The sequence below is a fragment of the Vitis vinifera genome, chromosome 17 (genome assembly GCF_030704535.1).
Source record: "Vitis vinifera cultivar Pinot Noir 40024 chromosome 17, ASM3070453v1".
NCBI lineage: Eukaryota > Viridiplantae > Streptophyta > Magnoliopsida > Vitales > Vitaceae > Vitis > Vitis vinifera.
Genome location: NC_081821.1, coordinates 14,262,845 through 14,271,648, shown reverse-complemented (window position 1 = coordinate 14,271,648; position 8,804 = coordinate 14,262,845). Strand labels below are relative to the sequence as shown.

The 8,804-nt window shown below is 28.3% G+C and overlaps 1 long non-coding RNA gene across 1 annotated transcript; it reads right to left on the bottom strand.

Moving 5' to 3' along the window:
* Positions 1-3,918: 3,918 nt before the first annotated feature.
* Positions 3,919-6,527, bottom strand: LOC109121956 (uncharacterized). Its single transcript, XR_002029265.2, has 2 exons — positions 6,444-6,527; positions 3,919-4,140 (listed from the first exon to the last, which is right to left on the bottom strand). It is a non-coding gene; the product is annotated as an uncharacterized LOC109121956 (long non-coding RNA).
* Positions 6,528-8,804: the final 2,277 nt, after the last annotated feature.

Here is an 8,804-nt window from a genome sequence, read left to right as displayed (position 1 = left end):
AGGGTTTTGGCATGGCCAAGTTCTCATTATTCAAATCACCCTTGATCATTTTTTGTCTTCATGGGAAATCATGTAGCTCATGATGTCTTGGCAAGTTTAATTAATTTCTATTTTATTTATACATTATTTTTTTTAATAAATCTAAAAGATATATGTGTTTATGTAATGTAAGAAAATGCTCAAGTTTTAGAAGAAGAGTCAAACCTTCTTTGGTTGGGTTTTCTTCGGATGGTATTCCATATGCTAGTACCATTTCACATAAATTTGATTAATAGTAAGTGTTGCATATAACATACTTACTATAGCAGACGGAAATCACAAGATCATGTGATGACAATATGGGACTAGATCTTCAGTTTATCCGAAATAATCTTACACGTGTGTTACATGACATTTAGGACACTTGCTATGGGCTCGAAATGAATGAAGCTAATGATTTTAGATTGCTTATTGATGTTTTAAGGGATCCACGAGCATTTCATTAGTAGGATTATTCATATATTAATTTTTATTAATTATTAACTGTTGTTTTCTTTTGTTGTACAGTGATGTTTTAACGACCATACATAAGCATTCCTTATTTATGACCTCTTCTTGTCGTACTGCTTTTCGTTTGCCTGCCTATGTATCTTTTCTACAATATAGCATATCATTTAAAGTGTTGACCTTTAGAAGGACTTTGGCCCATATTTCTGAGAGATATGCATGTATCTACATGGACCTAATAGGTGTAAAATAATAATAGACCAAATTATAGACAATAATTTAAAAGGGTTTTGGCATGGCCAAGTTCTCATTATACAAATTACCCTTGGTAATTTTTTTTGTTGATGGGAAATCTTGTTGCTGATGATGTGTTGGCAAGTTTAATTTATTTCTATTTTATTTATACATTCTTTTTCTTTTATAAATCTCAAAGATATCTGTATTTTTGTAATGTAAGGAAATGCTCAAGCTTTAGACAAAGAGTTAAACCTTCTTTGGCCTAGTTTTCTTGGGATGGTATTCCATATTCTACTAGCATTTTACATAAATTTGATTAATAGTAAGTGTTGCATACAAAATACTTACTATGGCCGGCGAAAATCACAAGATCATGTGACAACAATATGGGACTGGATCTTTAGTTTATCCAAAATAATATTGCACGCGTGTTACACGACATTTTGAACAACTACTACGGGCTCGAAATGAATCAAACTAATGATTTCAGATTGCTTATTAATGTTTTAAGGGATCCGCGAGCATTTCATGAGTAAGATTATTCATATATGAAATTTTATTTAATGTTTTAATTTATATAAATTATTAATTGCTGGTTTAATTATTTGTACAGTGATGGTTTCACGACAATACTTAAACATTCGTTTTTTAAGACCCTTTCTTGCCATATTGCTTTTCTTTCACTTGCCCATGTATGTCTGGTTCAATATAGCAGATCATCAAACGTGTTGGCCTTTAGGAAGGCTATGTCACATATTTAAGCAAGATATCCACGTATTAGCTTTTCATGGATCCAATGGGTGACTAATAATAATAGACGAAATTATAGCAAAGAATTGAAAAGGCTTTTGGCATGGCCAAGTTCTCATTATTCAAATTACCTTTGGTCATTTTTCGTCTTCATAGGAAATCTTGTAGCTCATGGTGTGTTGGCAAGTTTAATTTATTTCTATTTTATTTATACAATATTTTTCTTTTATAAATCTCAAAGATATATGTGTTTATGTAATGTAAGGAAATGCTCAAGCTTTAGACGACAAGTTAAACCTTCTTTGACCTGGTTTTCTTGGGATGGTATCCCATATTCTACTGGCATTTCACATAAATTTGATTAATAGTAAGTGTTGCATACAAAATACTTAATATAGCACACGAAAATCACAAGATCATGTGACAACAATATGGGACTAGATCTTCAGTTTATTTAAAATAATATTGCACGTGTGTTACACGTCATTTTGAATAACTACTATGGGCTCCAAATGAATTAAACTAATGAGTTCAAATTGCTTCTTGATGTTTTAAGGGATCGACGAGCATTTCATGAGTAAGATTATTCATATATTTATTTTTATTTAATGTTTTGATTTATATTAATAATTAATTGTTGGTTTAATTATTTGTACAGTGATGCTTTCACGACAATAGTTAAACATCCGCTATTTATGATCAGTTCTTGCCGTACTGCTTTTCGTTTGCTCGCCCACGTATGTCTGCTTCAATATAGCAGATCATCAAACATGTTGGCCTTTAGGAGGGCTTTGTCCTATATTTCTGCAAGATATCCACGTATTAGCTTTTCATGGACCCAATGGGTGAAAAATAATAATAAACCAAATTATAGCCAAGAATTGAAAAGGGTTTTGGTAAGGTCAAGTTCTCATTATTCAAATTACCCTTGGTCATTTTTTTTTCTTCATGTGGAATCTTGTAGCTCAAGATGTTGTGGCAAGTTTAATTTATTTATTTTTTATTTATACATTTTTATTTATTTATAAATCGAAAAGTTTTATGTGTTAATGTAATGGAGAGAAATGCTCAAGTTTTACACGAAGAGTTAAACCTTCTTTGGCTTGGTTTTCTAGGGATGGTATTCCATATGCTACTAGCATTTCGCATAAATTTGATTAATAGTAACTGTTGCATACAACATAATTACTATACCAGGCGAAAATCACAAGATCATGTGATGACAATATGGGACTAGATCTCTAGTTTATCCAAAATAATATTGCACGTGTGTTACACGACATTTAAGGGAACTAATATGTCTTCGAAATGAATCAAACTAATGATTTCAGATTGCTTATTGATGATTTAAGGGATCCACGAGCCTTTCATGAGTAAGATTCTACATAAATTAATTTTTATTTAATGTTTTAATTTTTATTAATTATTAACTACAATGATGTTTTCACGACCATAAATAAGCATTCCTTATTTATGACCCCTTCTTGTCGTACTGCTTTTCGTTTGCTCGCCCACGTATCTCAACTTCAATAGAGCAGATCATTAAATGTGTTGGCCTTTAAGAGGATTTTGACCCATATTTCTACAAGATATCCATGTATTAGCTCTTCATGGACCGAGTGGGTGAAAAATAATAATAAACCAAATTATAGCCATGAATTGAAAAGGGTATTGGCATGGCCAAGTTCTCGTTATTTAAATTACCCTTTGTCATTTTTTGTCTTCATGGGAAGTCTTGTTGATCATGATGTGTTGGCAAGTTTAATTTATTTCTATTTTATTTATACATTATTTTTCTTTTATAAATCTAAAAGATATATGTATTTTTGTAATGTAAGGAAAATCTCAAGCTTTAGACGAAGAGTTCAACCTTCTTTGGCCTGGATTTCTTGCACTACAAGAAAAAAGTGAAATAATGACGCTTTTTAAGCGTCAAGAAAGGTAAAAGATGACGCTTCCTCGAAGTGTCATCTCTGCCCCTGGCATTAAATATTACAATTAACAATGACACTTCCAAGAAGCGTCATCTTTTATTAATGCTTTCCATGGTGCGGTAAGAAGTGTCATCCTTGAATAATGTCAACAATGACACTTGGGAAAGCGTCATCTTTGAACATTTTTAATTGAAATAATTTTTATAAAATTACCACTCTTGACACTTATGAAAATGTCATCTTTGATTTACTCTTATTAATGACACTTTTAAAAATGTCTTCTTTGTTTCATGTTAACAATGACGCTTATAAAAGCGTCATCTTTGAACAATTTCTATTAAAAAATAATATTTTGATTCCATTATTAAAATAATTGATTTCTTATATAATTAAATTAGAAAACAATTACAACCAATAAAATAAAATCGAATTTTATTAATTAAAATATATCCAAATATTGATATATATGAACCTAATTTAAACAATTAATTTAACCACCTATATATATTAATTACACATAAACTTGTTAATTATATCAAAATATTTCAATAAGAATTTCTAATTCTAACATAAGAACAAACATTGGTACCAAGACTACTAAAATAAACCATAATCTTTAAAAGCATAGTTCAACCTCCTAATGAGTTCACTGATATAATCTTCATGGTTTTTGACTTCATCTTCTTTAACACAATGATTTCTCTTCTTTTAGCAAACAAATTTCCTTTGCAACCTGTAAATAAAAATAAGGAAGAGTAGAAAACATCTAAATTATATATACATACAATAAATAATAAGCATAAATGAAATTATAACCTTCACAAAATTAATTTAGGTTATCAAGTTTGCTTACATGAATCCCCTTAGCCTCTTACATATATGGATTGTGCTTCTTTCAATTCATTATACGAAAAAAAAAAATTATATTATGAAGTGTTTTCGAAATAAAATATAACAGATTATTCTAATGTAGATAAAAAGCTCTCCATTTCCATCTCTATGTTGCACCTTTAGAGCATTACTTCAAAAAAGACCTCATAAAAGAATTCATCAAAGTAAAACTAGACATACAAAACATTTCATTAAGGAGACCAATGAGTTGAAACTAAATAAATAAATTTGTACTCTATCAACAAAATACCCCGAACTACAATTTCAACTAATATATTATGCTTTCCCCAAAATAAGGAAAAAAATGTACTTAAAATTTTAAAAAAAAGTTTGATTTTTTATTCAACAACATAGAAGAAATAAATTCTGTTTTTATGGGATAAAATATTGTATTTTTAGTACAAGTTAATAGTTAAATTAAATCTTTAATAAACTCATAGACTCTAAGTGAATAAATATGCATCAAACGCTTATTATAAAGTGTATATATGAGTTAGGGTTGCTCCGTATGGACATTTAATGGTGAACTCTTAAAGCATTATTGAATACAAGATAAGTCCTATAATGCACAATAAAAAAAAAAATACCAAGGTCCAAACATGATGAAAACCATCACGTTATCACTATGTTATTATTAAATTTTATTTTTAATTTCTTATATTTTTATTTATTTTTATTTATTTGACTAGTTTTTATTTTTTACTAGTTCCTTTGATTTTTGTTTATTTTGATAATAAGAGGAGCTTGTAATTTACTAGATGAGGTATGATAAAAATCCTAAGATAGGAAGTATAGACTTATTTTTATATTTTATTTTAACAAAACCAAGAAACATGACAATAGTTGATTTAAGATATCATAAAAATCTGTAATTATAAAAGTAAATAATTAAATTATAATGTTATAGTACAAATAGAATTATATCTTATTAGCACTTAACCCCTTACTCCTAGTTGTCACAATCATTTCCTCCTACTCCTTGTTCTCATATAGAATGATAGCCTTTTTTTTTTTTTTCCTATATCCGTAATAGAAGACCACTTTGTCTAATTAGCACAACTCATTGCACTGAACAATATGAAGATATATTATTGACAAATATTGAAAGTTGGATCTCTTGTTTATTAATATTATAAACAAATATTTTAGAAAAGATAGAAAAATTAAAACATGTCGAGAACACAAATTTATGAACCCATATATAGAATAGTTAAACTTTTGTATTTCCCTACTAGTATTAGTTGTGGTCAATAAGCCATCCAGAGTAACTTTTGGCAATAATTTGATTAATATTTAATACTTAAAACAAAACAAGAACAAGGGATAGTAAGAAGTCAAACCTTAACATGCACCTTTTCTATGTAGAGGCTACTAATAAGCAATGAAGGAGCAAAAGCTTTGTCCACTGAGGATCCCGGCCACACTAACCTTACTATCTGTACAATTTAATTTCTATTGCATTTTCTATCTAATTTAAAAAATTCATAGGTTCAACTCACAGTATCAACCAATTAAACGATTAGATTTTAGCATGTCCCAAAATAAACAAAATAATTGATAATGACAAACCTTCTCACTATTATGTTCAAGAGGACTTAATATTACAACATTATGAAACTAGGAAGAAATTTGTTGCAAGTTCTGCTAATGTTGAGGGCTGACCAAGTAACTCTTATCAATCGACTCGAGAACCAGAACATATGTACTACAGGTAGGAGCTTCAATAATTTGCTAACAACTACTGTTATGATGTTATTATAACTTAGGAAATTTAGACTCATTTAAATTTTAATAAGTCAACTACACTATGTAATATAATAATCAATAAGGAAAATACAACTTGAAAAATGAAAATAATTAAGTAACCTAATCACAAAACTAAATATTAACCAAATATATATACAACCTAAAAGTTCAAGAAGTAGTTGAATGTTTTTTTGAAATAAATGATAGAACAATTATGCAATTTTAATAAATTTATGCTAGATCTAAGGAGAAATTAAAAAAAAAAATTTGATTTAGCCTTTGTGATTCAGCCTTGAGGAATGGTAAATTAGGAGTAGTGGAATTAGATCAAACACAAGAGAATAGCCATAGAAATTTAAAAAATAATAAAAATAGTAATGAGAGTTTAATTGTACTCACTTTTCATCACATACTTAGATGGTGGAGTAGAACACTCTATCCCTTGCTATCCTTTACTCTTTCTCTCTCTCTCTCTCTCTCTCTCTCTCTCTCTCTCTTCTCAGTTGGGAAGAGAAGAGTGATCTATAAATAGATAGAAAATATATTAAAAAAATAAAAATTATAAATTATAATTAATAAATGAAAACATGAAGAAGAGAAATAAGATGTGATAGTGTCTAATATTTATATTAACATTAAACTAAAATTAAAATTCTAGATAGTTAGAAAGAAAACATGGAAAATCAATCATTGACACTGTCAAATTCCCAAGCCAAAATTACCGTTGGTACAATTTAAGTTAGTATTTTGAATCTTTTAAGGTCCATTCATCTCCTACATCATTAAAACAAGCCAAATAATTGTTGCAACCCCCAAATTAAGAAATAGAGAGAAACATCAAAATTTTAAAGTTAATGGAAATATAATTTGAATTCTTTATTAGAACACAGTATAAGTGTGGTAAATAAAATAAAATAAAAAATAAAAACATAAAGTGCAAGATGCAAAATATTTTAAGCATTCTCACCAAAAAGAGCTTGATCAAGGCTCTTATTTTTTATACATTCATAAACCATAATCCATTTGTCTTCTTCAATACAACATCCATACAAAAGAGCCATTATTTAAAAATGCCATTGCTTCTCCTTGTAAAGCACCAAGAATGTGTGAGCATCAATAACTATTAATTTTAGAGATAAATAATGATATTTTTTACAAGCTTCAAGAAATAAAGCGTTATTAATTTAATTTTTTGTAGTAGTGAGTTCTTAATGACAAACATATTCATGGAACTTTAAAATGGGAAGATAGAGAGCGTACCTGTGTAGCAAGCACTAGTGATTCTATAAAAATGAGGTTAATTCACCAATAATAATGATAAGATTAAATAATAATAAATAAATAAAACTAAACCTATATATATACACTTAGAATGGGAAGATAGAGAGCGTACCTGTGTAGCAAGCGTCAGTGATTCTATAAAAATGAGGTTAATTCACCAATAATAATGATAAGATTAAATAATAATAAATAAACTAAACCTACATATATACACTTAGAATGTCTAAAGTCAAGGAAAGTTCACAAGTATGATCAAAAGTGACTAAATTACCAAAAGCCAAGGAAATATTATTAAAAGGGTAGAAAATCGGTTCACAAAATAAACTCCAAATAAATATCAAGAAATGTTATCTCACCAAAATAAAAATTAGTTAACATATTTAACATGTCTAGATAAACATCCAATAGGTTAAATTAATCGATTATATTCCAATCAATAACAAATTTATTCACAAAGGGGTTACCTCACAAAAAAAAGTCGGCAAATGATTAGAATAGAAGACTGTAAAAAATAAATCTAAAAAAAACACCTAGAAGTTAAGTTTTATCAAGAATATTTTTAGAGAGCATCTCCTATATGTCTAGTTTATCATCTAAGTGACCAAGTTAATTAACCAGCCCTCATTTAGTACCAGATTTCATAACAATCATAATAGGTCCAGAACAGAGCATCTTTTAAGGTATTCAAAAATTGATTTTTATAATTAACTTAGAAATGTCTTAAAATCATACAAAAAATCACAAAACTATATTAATATGTCTTTTTTATATGAAAAATAATATCATAGAAATATCACATTCAAAACATATTTAAAAATAAATAAACATCTCTCAGATTCAGAAGAGCACTTGTGCAGTGTGTGCAAGAAGAAAAAATTATATCTCTCATTTAAGAAATTATTTATTGATATTTTATGTATCAAAAATTAAATTTAAGGAGTCTAGATTAAAATAAAATGTTAAAATAAATTAAAGAGGTCGTTTAGTAATTTAATTTTGTAAAACAAGACTGAATGTCAAAAACAGAGTGAAAAATGAACCTACTGAGAAATTGATTTAAATCTCCTAATTGGAAAACCCTATTTGACCCAAGAAAGATTCAAAAATCAAGTTCAAGGAGTCTAAAATTTCATAGAATAGTTAGAAAAATTTAAAAGGGTTTTTAAGTTGTCAGATTTTAATTTATAGATGTAGAAGTACAGTGCGCTATAATGAAAAAATTATAAACTAACTAAAACAAATTGAGATAAATCAAGACAAATTTCAAAATAAAAACTGCATCACCTAGAATTTAAAAAGAGGACTTACCTTCCATAGTGTAAGAGGGGTTACTGCTAGACCACTTTTAATCCTTCCAATCTGATGCTTTATATGCTGCATGTTGTCAGAGATTTATATAAGAATCCGGGCTATGTATGACTTCTTTGAAGTTACAGCTCATGGAAAGTGGGTCCTTTTTCGGAGCCGTGTTGCAGCATG